The following is a 15,323-nucleotide window of genomic DNA, read 5'->3' as shown; positions in this document are numbered from 1 at the left end:
AAATTAAATTTTAAACCATTACTGTTAGTTAAACTGTATTAATTATTAACTGAATTTCAAATATTATTCACTATAATAACACTCCAAACACATTACATATACGACTAATGTGATTATGACAATAAAATTACAAACACATTAAATCTGAGACGCTTTGAGGAACGAAAACTATTCAAAATACTTTATTTCAGAAGGAAACATTACTCAAAATCTTTCTAATACATGGAGTTAAATGATTTATCATTGATCGACTACATCATGTATCTGACAGTATGTGGACACCTTCAGACTTATATGGATATATAATTGACTACATCATATCTGATAGTATGTGGATACCTTTGGGGTTATATGGAGCAATGCGATGTGTTGTCAACCCAAGGTTCAGCAGTAAATCATTTTGGATCCACTCATAAATTTGTTCACACCCTGTGTCGGCCAGGACAGTGAGATCAATAGCTTCCCTTCGATTGGCCATAAAATTCTGGTGATGAATAAGCACTGAAAGTCTCTCTACTGCTTGCTTCAGTTGCTGTTGATGATACTCAAACAGGTTTTGCTTGACTTCCTTTTCTGTTGGTGTCACTATATCTTTGAGTATTTCATCACCAAACACGTGAAATGCCAAGACATATGAATATGCGAGGACACGCCTGGATCTGACTAGGCTTTGCCCTGCATTTAGCAACCAACTATAGTCAGTAACACCAGATTCGTTGCTTCCAAAATCTAATATTTTCTGTTGTAATAATTCCCTCTCCTTTGCTTCAAGCTTCAATGAATATTTATGTGCCTCCCATCCGGAGTAATAATGTGTGTACCTCTTCAAATCACGTTCTACCTTCTCAATATCCATCTCCTGATCTTCTTTATACCGACCACAACTGTGCCCAGCAATGCCTGTACGGGTATGTGTAGCTCCAGTGGCGCCACCACACAACCAACAGAAGTATTGGCCACATAAGCAGGTCACCAAGTTGCAGCCACCATCTTTTGCGACGTTTTTCCCACAGTTGGGGCAGGACTTGGTATTAACTGCAATCCAATTTTGAGACTCAGACTCGTCATTGCATTTCTTATCCCAAAGCTCCCAAATCAAACAGGAGCAAGGAGAGTGTGGTTGAGCCAGACAATTGAAGCAAAACTGATGCCCGCAAGCGCACTGGATCTCACAGTAAACATCTCCTTCAACTCGAACTGCATTTCCACAATGGGGAACACTAGGGCACCACTTCACTCTGTCGTTGTCATCAATATAGGACTCAAATAGGAAGCGATCGAAGCGTTGGGCTGCTTCAGGGTCTCTGGCGGCCACTAGTTTTCTTATGATGTCTTCATCACAGATGACATTACATTCGGGATCCATGCACTTTATCCGCTTGCTTTGTCCCTCTCTTATCTGATTAAGAAAGTGCTTCGTCCAGCAGACATTGCAGAAAGTGTGACCACAATCCATCATTGTGGTGTCCCCCTCCTCCAAATCTTCCTCTGTGCACACAGCACAGATTCCGGTAACTACGGAATTTGTGGATTCCGGTCTATTTGCAACACCCGCTTGTGAAAAAAACCACTCAACATCTCTTTCGGTAAGTCTTTGAAAATCCCAGCGATGATGAATTAAGAGTGTGCGAGCACGTTGCTCCTTTACAGCAAGGATTGCCATCACCTTATCTAAATCCCTTCTCTGTTCCGACAATAAATTTTGTTGAGAGATGAGGCGGATGGTCTGTGCAGGGACAGGCATGGAGGAAGAAGCCTCTAGATAGTGCTCATCACCGCTCATCAAATCCTCTAGATACTGCTCATCACCGCTTATCAAATCCTCCTCAGCTCCGCTTATGAAATCCTCCTCGCCGCTAATCAACAAGTCCGCCATTGCAAAAAGGGTTCAATATGAGAAGCGGGCGATTGATCCTATGCGACCCTAGATGGCCACATTTTTCAATATGAGAAGCGGGCGATTGATCCTATGCGACCCTAGATGGCCACATTTTTATAGCGATAAATGTAACTGACATTTCTTCTACCCGCCCACACCATTTTTTCTGGCACACCACACACCCCGTCAATGAAAACCGTTTCTGGGCACACCACATACCTCGTCAAGGTCTTATGGACCACATACAATTTTTTTAAGTAGCCTTTTGTAATCGTGGCAATTGGACAATTAATTTAATTTAATTTCGCAACGGTTTGTAACCTTATATATTACTTTTCTTGCACATTCGTAATGGAAACCTTTTAAGATTTAATGGTTGAGGGAGTGGTTTAATTTGACTGGGTGCAAGGGACTCGTAGTTTGAGGAAAGTGGAGAAATATTTTAATCATAAAAATACCAAAATTATTTATATCACTGTACCTTTTGTAAAAATTTAAGGTGACTTAGCAACGGTTTGTAACCTTATATATTACTTTTCTTGCACATTCGTAATGGAAACCTTTTAAGATTTAATGGTTGAGGGAGTGGTTTAATTTGACTTGGTGCAAGGGACTCATAGTTTGAGGAAAGTGGAGAAATATTTTAATCATAAAAATACCAAAATTACTGGATCACGTCAAGTCAGTTATATAAGCATTTATATCACACTAAAGAGTTGGTATTATTATAGTGGTTTTTCGAAAAAGAAATTCTGGATTTACATAAGTTATGGGAATTTTTATAAAAACAAAAGGTTTTTTTTTAACTAATTCAAGTGTGCCTTCAAAATGCACCAAAAAAATTTAAATATACACATTATAATGGGTGATGAGAAGGGGATTAATCATATGCACTCTTTCTACCCACCCACAACTTTATGGTCTTTCTCACTATGCATAGATATTAAGGTCCTATAGATCATGGACAATTAATCTATTTAATTCTGCCACTGTTTGTAATCTTATATACTAGTTTTCCTACACACTCCCAATGGAAACCTTTAAGATTTAATGGGTGACAAAGTAGTTTAATTTGACTTGGTGGGAGACGGTTATAGTTGGAAGAAAGTGGAGAATTATTCACAAAAATACGAAAATAACTCAATTATTCATAATAAAGAGTTTGTATTATGGTATTTATTTCTCTCGTTATTTTTCTTTTAATGCAAACTTCTCTTCCATGAATAATTCTTCAAAAGACCCTTTTGAGTTCAAGTAAGTTATCAGAATTTTTAAAAAATAATTCATGTATTTCTTCAAAATGCACCATTTTTTTTAATATATTCATTATAATAAATGTTTTTGGGTTTTGAACCTTAATTCAATTCTTGTAGCCCATATTTCGATGACTCCAACTCATTATGCAAAGTATAAAAGTATATCTATGGTAGTGGAAAGGTACATTGGATCCGTTGATTTAGCATATTTGAGCATATTTGTATTCACTAAATATTAAACTTGTATTTCTTTATTCTTTTGATTACCCTTCCAGCAAGGAAACGTGATTTTCTTGTTTTCCTTTGGTTAAGTCCCTTATCTCTCACATTCAGTTATGAAGCAAAAGATTATTGGCTAAGATTTTAACTACTAAGGTGAAGAGGGAAATAATTTTTGTGTATTGCATCTATTAATTTATTAATTTTATTTTATCTTTTTATATTATTGTTGTATTGAGCGACACCCTCCAGCGAAGTATGGAAGAGATGTTGTAATGTCTTTTTATGTTTTGTAAACATTTTGATTTGGTCAAATTATATGAAAATACAATAAATTTAAAAACATAAAATTAATAATTATAATTATTAATTAAACATTTTGACTCGATCAAAATACATTAAAATAAAATAAAAATAAACAAGATAATTAATAATTATATTTATGCTTATGTTTATAATTTTAATTATAATTAAATATAATTAATAATTAAACTAGCTTAGATCTATTTTAACTTTGGATCTACCAAGCACTAATAGGGATCAAATCTCTTTCCACATTGAAGAAGGTTTGCACTTTAAGAGATTTGATCCCTCACAATGCTTAGCAAATCTAAAATTAAGATAGATCTAGACTACTTTACTCAATAAGAAGAAACTCTTTCTCTTCTTCTAATTCTATATTTATGTAATTTAGTATGATGTTATGCATTGAATTATGAATTTATTGTTCTAATTCTAACATCAAATAAAAGCATATTGTGTTGACATAGGATGATGCAATTGAGTGATTTATAATCAACCTTCATATTCCCACGTGCACACATCAACCCTAGATAGTAGTTTAATGGAGTTTTCTTATTTGTTTGGACATAGATTCTAAGTTTCTTGTCACTATCATATTGTGGCTTTATACCCTTTCTATATCAAATAAATTCCCATTAACACTGGGACAAGAATGTACATTCCCATATTATTATTGGAGGATATAGCATAAGAAAATACTTTCCTTTATCCCCTTGAAAATTTATATATATATTTTATTTGTTTTTTTTTTTCTTTACTTTTAATTATGACTACTTTGTCTTATATGTCATAGTTTTAAATTATGAAACGACAAGTCTAGTAAAGTTACTCAAAGACAGCTTTTACAATTATATTAAATTTGAATTATGTGATGGATACACTATAACTGAAATTTGAGTGTTAGTTGAACTCCTCTTCTGTGATGTTTATTAATTATATACTTAGTTTCCACATCATATAAATGTGACTTGATAAATGTATCTGTTTATGGAAAATGATAAGTAACCCCTTTTAGATATGGTGCTTACCTCACAATGATGTTGTGTTGACACATATGTCTAACTAATAAAAGAAATTGTCTTATAGTCACCATCCCTTTTATGCTCATTTATATTAAACATGGAGTAAGCTGATACAACAATCCAATTTTTATGAGTATTAATAGGTCTTAATTAATTTAGATAATATTAATGGTTATTTGATGATGGCTATCATGATTTGTCTTTGATCGCATGGTTAATACTTATTGATATCTTGATGTTTTGAGTATTAATATTACACGAAGAATTGAAACTTTAATGATAACCTCTTATGAAAATTTAATATTATTTATGAGAATGTCTCTCAGATTAATCACATCATTAATTCTTGGTCGACGTTTCAAACCATCCAATGTGGTTCATTGTCCGGATCTAATTTAATACTAGTCTATCCTTATTTTGATATGATCAATGATGTGAACATTTTTAATGATGTTCATATGTTTGAAGCCTCATTATGATGTATGTATATATTGGATATACTACATTTGACATGGTAAATACTATGATTTATGATATATGCATATGTTGGATGACTTGTTTTAATGTATGTGAGTGTTGGATATCATTCCTTTAATAGGGTTCATAACATATATCCATATGGTAGATACCTTGTTATGATATGTATGTGCTAGGATACCCCTTTGTTGAATGTGCAACATAGTGTGAATTTTGATACATGCACTCTCTATTATGTTGTATACATGTACATGATGTCTTACCAATGTCACATTCCATATTATTGTTGGTAGTGTATGATGTTAGTAATGTCAAGTTGCACATTGTCGTTGATGTCAACCTTAGAGGGAGTCAAACAGATATCACAGAGTAGAGGGTCGAGTAGGGTGTTGGGCCAATGAAATCAAGTGCTTACATAGGGTTCTTGCATGCGGAGATGATTTTCAACCAGTAGAAGAACAAGATAGATGTTGGAAGCATTTCCATGCTCATGCAGACATTGAACAAAAAGTAGTGTTTCACAAACCAAAACATGGTGTTTCAATGATGATTAACCTTTAGAATATTAATGCCTAGATTTGTGTCACACATGAAGATCAATGGTCCATATTTATATCAGTCTCACAACAACCTAGTTGTTTCGAACCATCTAATGTGGTTCGTCCTCATGATTTGATTTAATACTAGTCTATCCTTATTTTTATATGATAAATGATGTGCACATTTTTAACGATGTGCATATGTTTGAAGCCTCATTATGATGTATCCATATATTGGATATCCTACATTTGACATCGTCGATACTATGATTTATGAGATATGCATATGTTGGATGAGTTGTTTTAGTTTATGTGAGTGTTAGATATCATTCCTTAAATATGGTTCACAATATATATCCATATGGTAGATACCTTGTTATGATATGTATGCGATAGGATACCCCTTTGTTGAATGTGCAACATAGTGTGAATTTTGATACATGCACTCTCTATTATGATGTATACATGTACATGATGTCCTTACAATATCACATTCCATATTATTGTTGGTAGTCTGTGATGTTATTATTGTCAAGCTACGCATTATCGTTGATGTCAAGCTCATGGGGACTCAAACATATATCATAGAGTAGAGGGTCGAGTGGGGTGTTGGGTCAATGAAATCAGATTCTTACATATGGTTCTTGCATGGGGAGATGAATTTCAACCAGTAGAAGGAAAGGTAAGATGTTGGAAGCATTTCCATGCTTGTGCAGACATTGAACAAAAATTAGTGTTTCACAAACCAAAACCCGGTGTTTCAATGATTATTAACCTTTAGAATATCAATGCCTAGATATGTATCAAACATGAAGATCAATGGTCCATATTTCTATGAGTCTCACAACACCCTAGATGACCAAATTGGTGCATTTTATAGTGATAAATGTAACTGACTGATTTTTCTACCCAACCCCAAATTGCCTGTCTTTCTAGATATGCGTTGATAGGCCTTAAGGTCTTATGGACCACACAAGCAAAGTGACCCCATCAATGAAATATATTCCATACATTTTTTGGTAGCCTTTTGTAATCGTGGGAGTTGAACATTAATATAATTTAATTTCATAACTCTTTGTAACCTTATATACTTAGTTTTCTTGCACATTTGTAATTAATGCTTTTAATATTTAATGCTTGATAGAGTAGATTTATTTGACTTGGTGGGATGGATTCATGGTTTAAGGACAGTGGAAAAATATCTTAATAAAAAAAATATGAAAATTACTTGACCATGCCAAGTTGGCTATATTAGTATTTATAGAAAAATAGAATTAGTATTATAATATATTTTCCAAGATTAATATGGAGTTCCTTTCTTTTATGTAGACTTATTTTTTATGAAGAATTCTTCCAAAAAACTATTTCTGAGTTTACATAAGTTATTGGGATTTTCATAAAATTAAAACAAGTTTTTGAAAGCAACTTATGTATGTCTTCAAAATGCACTATTTTTTTTTAATATACACATTATAAACGATTTTCTGTGGGGTTTGAACCATAAGCTAATTGTTGTAGTTTGTATTCTGAAATCCTCAACCAATTATTTAGAATATAAAAGCACGTTTAGAGTGTTGTAAAGGTACATTGGATCCTTTGATTTAGCATACTTATACTCACAAAAATATTAAACTTTAATTTGTTTATTATTTTAATCACTCTTCGAGTAAGGAAACATGATTTTCTTAATTCTTTTTAAGTTGAGCCCCTTATCTCTCTCATTTCATTTGGAAGCAAAATATTATTTGTAGAGATCTTCACTCCCCGAGTCGTGGAGGACAATTTAATGTGGTGCATGCACCAAGTTACTAGGCTTATTTTATCCTTTTGTACTATTCTTTACTCAATTAAAAGGAACTCTTTCCCTTCTTCCAATTTGATATTTTTGTAATTTAGTATGTTTTTGTGCATTGAATCATGAATTTGTTTCAAGTTATAAAATCAAGTTTTGTTGAATATGTTATTGTTCTAATTCTAACGTAAGATTAAAGCAGGAAGATTTGATTGAGTGATTTACATCAACCTTTGTCTTGCCATGTGCATAGATCAACCCTATATAGTAGTTTAATGGATTTCTCTTATTTGTTTGGGCATAAATTCTAAGTTTATTTTCATTGCTATATTATGGCTTTAAACCCTAGATATAGGAAAGAATATCATTAACACCCCAGAAAAGAAAATACTTTCCCTTATCCCCTTGAATATATATATATATATATATATATATATATATATATATATATATATATATATATATATATATATATATATATATATATATAATCTTATTTGTTTTATATTTTTTTGTTTTCTTTTGTTTTAATTATGACCCCTCCATTGTATATGTTAGAGTTTCAAATTATAATAGGGGATGTCTGGAAAATACACTCAAGATAGCCTTTACAATTATATTAAACTCAAATTATGTGATTGATAGACTACAAATAAATTTGAGCATTTTACATTATTAGTTTAACTTCTCTTTTGTGATGTTTCCTTATTGGACACTTAGTTTCCACATCACATATATGTGACATGATAAATGTATGTACTTATGGTATATGATCAATATCCTCTTTTGGATATCATGCTTACATGACAATGATGTCAACAAATGTCTAACTAATAAGAGAAAATGTTCTATACTCACCATCCCCCTTATCCTCGCTTCTATTAACCATAAAGTATGACGAACCTAGCTGCTTTGCACCAATCCAATTTTGATGAGTATTAATATTTCTTAATTAATTTAGAAAACATTAATAGTTATTTGATGGTTCCTATCATGATTTGTCATTGATGGTATCATTGATACTTGTTGTTTTGTTGATGCTTTGAGTATTAATATTACATGAGGCATTGATACTCTTATGATGATGGCCTTTCACGACAGTTTAATATTAGTATATCCTTATTTTGATATGGTCAATTATGTGTAAATTTTCAATGATGTGCATTTTTTGGCACCTCATTAAGATGTATGAATATATTAGATATCCTACCTTTGACATGCTCAATATTACGATTTATGATATATGCATATGTTAGATGACTTGCTTTGATGGATGTGAGTGTTGGCTATCATTTCTTTAATATGGTTCACGATATAGATGCATATGGTAAATACCTTGTTATGATATATATGCACATAGGGTACCCCATTGTTGAATGTGAGACACATTAAGATTTTTGAAACATGCACTCTCTATTATGATATATACATGTACAATATGTCTTACCAATATTACATTCCATTTATTGTTGGTAGTGTATGTTGTTACTGAAGTCAAGTTATGCAGTGTCATTGATGTCAAGCTCAAGAGTGGCGAGGATCGCTTCTTAAACAGAGGATACCACTACTCTTTTAGGGGTGGTCTTATTCTTGCTTTGAGAATATGGAAGATAAATTACTCCCGGAATCAATCCAACAACTTTTGCAAATTGACGATTGATGGGGCAGAGAGCTCGAATCTGATGGTACGAGATTTCACGTTCAGGTCTGGGTGGTGAGGAATTAACAACTTCAAAGTTGAGAGTAGGGGAGAGGGAGAAAATGTTACTGCCCTGACCAAAATATGGATGAGTGGGGTTAGTGGGACAATCAACCATATAATACTAGCCACCCTCATTCTAGCACCATAAATGTTGACAGTGCTGGACCCGCTAAAATTCAGGGGACCTCCCTAGTATGAAGTCCCAATCAGACCTCCCATCTGGTATAATGGGAAAATTTCCAAATACTTAAATGTTTTCCTCATCTCTAGCTATCAACACAAGAGAGTAATGCAATGGTATCTTTGAAAAGAAATGTGATTGTGCTTGGTGAGTTTGTCTAGGTTCTCTTACTTCAAAACGGGGGACAAAAGTGAGGCTCTAAGTGAGGGGTAATAGTACCACCCAGGAAGAGACACACGTGATCCAAAAAAGGCCTATCCAGCATCCAAGGAATAGTCCACAACATATCTTACAGTTGTTACAACCAATAAATGAGGAAATATCTATATACCATCCAATGGAGTAGTCCACAATAGATGTGATGGTCATTACAACCGATGAGAAAGGAAAGGTTTTTCTAGTATCCTGCGGAATATTCCACAAGGATGAGACAATAGTAATAACAATTGCAACACATTCCCAATAAGATAAGCAATAAATGACTGAAATTGTTCAATTATATTAGTACATGTGAAAAAACATGAAATACAAATGCTCACAAAATAGCCTTAAAAACATCCATAATTCATGCATGGAAACATGCTAGCCTCAAAATGATTCTTTAATTAAGAGAAATTTCCAAGGCACATATTTACATTGTACATCACTGGCCCTAGTAGTGGGGTATTGGAGCCACTCCTTTCTCCTAAAAAAATTGACTGACCTCTCTATGATTTGCGAGAGCGGCCAAGGTGAAAAGTGTGTTGCTCATATAATGAGGGGGTATATATAACCAAGGGGTGATGCTTGACCCTTGTGACTCTTTGACTTCCCTCATGACTATTCAACTTCCTATAACTTTTCAACTTACATGACTCTCCATATTCATGTGTGCGCATTGCAATTCCACTTTACAATACATTTGATTTACAATATACATGGCCCATAATAGTGATTTGGCCTTTGAAAACTCATGACATGACTTGAAATGACACTACTGACATGCAATAACTTGCTGATTTGGCAATGCCAAGATGCTCTTACTGTTGAGTGATATATGTGTTCTTGGATATGCTTTCATTCCTCCTCCACATATCTTGATGATGCAGAGTCTTCAATGATATTTGGTCTTGCGAGGTGGTTGCATACATGTGTTCCTTTTTCTTTCTCTTCATAGGTTCCTTTTTCCATCTAGATGCAAGGTTGTCTTCAAGCATGTTTCCTCCTCCTTCTCCTTCTTCATCATCTCAACATGATTTGACAGTGTACTTGTTCCTGCAATTCACTCATGACACGACAACATCAATCCAAAAAATCCCTAGTATAAGATGATGAATTGTTATTGATGGACTGAGCTTGAGACAAGTTAGAGGCGAGGAAAGAGGGCCCAATAACTATGCATTGTGAAGTTCGAGGTGACAGGGAGAGAGGTTGGTCACTGAGACTACACACAATGCAACTCAAGCTTGATTGAGGAACTTTTGAGCACAATCCTCACTGAGGGGAAAAGTTCCACACGGGCCACTAGGAAACAGTATTGCATAGTTGAGATAGTGAGCGGCTTATGCAAGATGGGACCTTGGTAGACAGATTTGTGTAGTTTTTAGAGTAAGGAGGATAGGGCATGAGAGAAACCTGGAGGAAAGATCTGCACAGTTCTTGAGATTAGTGAGCTCTAGCTGAGGGAGGACACTTGGGACACTTCTGCATAGTTACCCTTTTAGTTTGTATAATACATTGTATTTACTTTTTATTCTGATAATATGTTACTTATATATTACCGTGGTGGTTTACATAGTAAGTAACCCATCTTAATATATACATTATATTTTGTCAAGTTTGGTATTTACTCAGTATCTCAATAATTCATTCATTGGACTTTTCATAATTAGTTAAAACGTATGCTAGTGGAGTGCATGCGATGCATGCATATGTAGCTATCATATGCATGCCTCGTATGCATGCTAATATTCTCGAAGTTAGAGTTTATATAGTATGTCAGTAATTATTTAGTGATTAGTATAATCACATAAGAATTGTGTTTTGTAATTGATTTTCTTTTGTTTAACATGAGGGTGCTTAAAATTTGTGTTCTGAACATTTATAATTTTACAATTATAATAGTCATGCCTTGCCCCAGCCAGGTTCCCAAACTATTCTAGAATCATCCTCTCTTTCCTAATCTCTTCTGCTCCCATCCTATCCATCCTCTACTGGAATATGCCATGGTATCAATTATATTGACTTAACCATTCATAGACCCCAATGGTAATAGTGTCGACTATATTGACCTGATTTCCCAGTAGGCATCTGACAGTAATCATCACACATCTAGGGAAGCTTGACTCACACAATCCTCCTGTGACTCCAGGTTTTGGACGATAACGGTGGGCAACATCTCCACCCCTCCTAGTAGGACTAGGTTATCACCCTATCATGGAATCTCATTTAGCCTCAATTGTTCTTGGAGTTTTGTCATCACGTGTTCGGTTTGGTAACGATGTTATCTGCAATGTAAACGCTTGTCCACACATATGCATCAATATATTCAAAGCAAATTGTATTTAAATAACAGTTTTTGTGTAATTCACATATGTTGTTGTCTATGATATTGATCTTTGCATTTACATAACGTACTTGGCCATGTCCAACCCATATATCTATAAGTTAGCTTTCATATTAAAATGTAGTCATTCTTTTATTTCCATATCATCAATCATGTCGATATACAAAATAAAATAAAATTATAGATATCTCTTTTTTCCGCTGAAGCAAGAGTCGGTCCTTCTATTCAATTGAATCGGTAAAAGCAGATTACATAAATTACAAAAAACCCAAAAAAGATGTGGGCCCTAGAGTTAACTAGCCGCACAAAGTTTTGGGTTCCGAGCCAAAGGCTCCAAACTGAGCCAAGGGCCCACAAACAAAACAACTAGTCCTTCAGAATACTAACAATCACCAAGACCGATCAATCCGCCTTCAGCGATCTGATGGACATGGCTTCATCTCGGAACAGAAACAAGCAACCTTTATAATTCATGAATTTGACCCGAAGAGAAAATATAGACCACCATAAAAGGATTTCGGGTTCGCCAGGGGGGATAACCCTCGAGCAGGAAGTTCGCTTGAAATCTACCAAATCCAATCTTGAAGCGAGATCAACATGGAAGATAACATTGCCACCATACTCGAAATGAAATAAAGCCATCGTATAACTTAAGATCGGGTCCCACAAAAAAAAAGCACGATCAATCCTGATCGTTGAACCTTGCCACAAGATCCAACGGCTGATATGAATATCGCTCCGCCCAACATGCCGATATTTAGCGTGCGATCGAGGCGGTTTTCCAAACAGCCCCACTGCCACGTGTTGTCCACTGAATGGGATCGCTGCCAAAAGGGAAAAACAGCTTCCCGATCGCGAGGCTCGCGATCACCCCAAAACCACTTTGGGCCCGGTATTCCGATCGGAGGTGAAAGGTTCCGGTGATCGGGGACGCCAAGGGCTCCCAGCACTCGATCACCCGCCAAAATAGTTCCGCCAGGGACATTGTGAGAAGAGGTAACTTCCAGCCTGCTAGAAACTCCTGGAAAAGAAATACCCGCTCTATCATCGCTGATGACCTGACTGAGCTTGATTCTCCGAACATCAGACCGCTGAAGCTTATCACTCGCTGTAAAACCAATTATGTGCTCTCCTCTGCTCATAATGCTTCTGAGATATCCGTTCTGCCCGCCATCGTCCTGCTCCGAAACACCAACCAATCTTCCTTGACGCTATAAAACCAATTATGTGCTCTCCTTTGCTCATAACGCTTCTGAGATATCCGTTCTGCCTGCCATCGTCTTGCTCTGAAACACCAACCAATCTTCCTCGGCTTGGTCTTGGTATTTCGCCTTAAGACTGTACTGAGGTAGCTCATGCCAATTTACTGCAAACCTATCTTCTGCACAAATCACTCCTTGATTAGCCAGAAGATCCGCTAGCTTATTGGCTGATCTTCGAACATGTTTAAAAGTAATTGTGCGGAGGCTTAGAAGGTGGTTGTGGATCCGATGAAAGATCTGGATCAACCTCCAATTCCTTGAGGCCTTTTCCAATGTCGTACCCCAGCTGATTCTCTTGACCGAGCTGATGATTAACTTAGAATCTGCTTCCACAATCACATTGTGTCGATTTCCCTGAATTAGGAATTCTAAACAGTGCTCCATGGCCAGAACTTTTGCCATATTGTTGGTGGCTCTCCCAAGGTGACCGTAGAAAATAAACAGGATGTTCCCTCTTTCATCCCTTAAAACTCCTCCATGACTTGCCGTACCCGGGTTGCCCTTTGAGGCACCGTCCACATTGAACTTTAAAAAACCTTTGGGGGGAGGGTGCCAAAAATCAAGCTCAAAATCTCTAATGAGAATCTTCTGATCCAGGCCCTGAGGAATGAGACTCTGTAACCCTAGCTGACAAAGGATTCTCCAATCTGGTGCCGAGGGAGGATTCTTAGGGAGATTTCGGACAATAGCACCCACTGTCTCTTGTAGCTGCTTTAAGATTTGATCTAAAAGGTAAAGGGGTGGTTTTTTAACATCCTTGAAAATTCTGTTATTCCTTTCTTTCCAAATGTTCCATATGATGAAGCCTGACGTTAGAGCCCAAGCAAAGCTAAGGACTTCATTATTCGAAAAATTGCTTCTCCACTTATTTAGGGTATTGATGATGCTCCCTTTGTCCCTATCCGACTGATGGAAAATGGAGGCGAAAGACTCCCACAATTTGGAGGAAAAGGAGCAGTTGTTGAGAAGGTGCTCCATTGTTTCCTCTTGAGCTTCACATAGTTGACACTTGGAAGGCCCCAAAACACCCCTTTTCCTAATATTGTCCCATGTCAAAATCTTCCTATGCTGGACCAGCCACATAAAGAGTTTTATCTTCATCCAACCTTGATGTCTCCATAGTCTTTGCCATGCTTTGTCCAGAGCCTAGGAGGCCAGACCAAGGAGAATGAGTTTAGCTTCCTTAAGATTAAAGGAGCCCTCATTGTTGTTGCCCCATCTCAGCTGGTCATTCCCTTCTGAAACTAGAATTTTCCTTCGATCTAACTCTTGCATTAGCATATCAGCTTTGGCTTTTAAGGGGTTGTCATACCTGAGATCAAATTTCCTCCATGTTCTCCACTTTGTTGCATTATTGGTTTGATCCCAGAAATCCTTTACTTTGGTGAATCCTTTAGCATCTGCCTCTGCCTTAAGTTCCTTCAAATCCTCTTTTAAAAGAATGGGTTCTTGTTGCCATCTATCCTCCCAGAACAGAGCTAGGTTTCCTTCTCTAATTTCCCAGAAGCCATTATCTTGGACTAGACCTCTATTGTCCCAGGCCTTGTTCCACATGTGTGATCCCTTAATATTTCCATCCATTCTTATAAGGTCTTCACTTTGCCATGAGCTAGCATATTTTTCTTTCCAGATTGTAGCCCACTGAGCCTTTGGTTCTTTTAGCCAGTGCCACCATAATTTAGCTCCTAAAGCTTTGCTTAAAATTTCTGGATCATCCAATCCTAGACCTCCATGTTTTCTAGGTTTGCAGAGTTTTTCCCAAGCTACCAAGGCCCATTTTTTCTTTTCCTCCCCCTTTCCCCATAGAAAGTCTCTCTGTATGGTTCTGAAAAGTTGCAAGACTCCTTTAGGAGCCGACAGAGCGGAGAGCATAAAAACTGGGATAACATGCAAAACAGCCTTTGTGAGCACCAATCTGCCAGCCAAGTTTAAGGACCTCATAGTCCATTTCCTTATTTTGTCTTGCAGTTTATTGATCACTGGTTCCCATGTGCTCTTGAGTAGAGGCTTAGCAGTTAGAGGGACCCCCAAATACTTAGAGGGGAGAGAATCTCTTTGAAAGCCTAGAATTTTAGCAATGTTCCTTTGAATGGCAATGTTAGTATTGAAGAAAAAAATCTTAGATTTGGAGAGATTAACTTCCATA

General features: G+C 36.1%; 1 pseudogene; it reads right to left on the bottom strand.

Annotated features, from left to right (window-relative positions):
- Positions 1-310: 310 nt before the first annotated feature.
- On the bottom strand, positions 311-1,876 carry LOC149190782 (putative E3 ubiquitin-protein ligase ARI1 pseudogene; annotated as a pseudogene).
- Between the last annotated feature and the right edge of the window lie 13,447 nt (positions 1,877-15,323).

This window comes from Pinus tabuliformis, chromosome 3_1 (assembly GCF_031772625.1).
Source record: "Pinus tabuliformis cultivar Carrire ecotype Pingquan chromosome 3_1, CPIR1, whole genome shotgun sequence".
Lineage (NCBI taxonomy): Eukaryota > Viridiplantae > Streptophyta > Pinopsida > Pinales > Pinaceae > Pinus > Pinus tabuliformis.
Note: the sequence above shows the minus strand (reverse complement) of the source record. Positions and strands in the feature narration are given on the sequence as shown.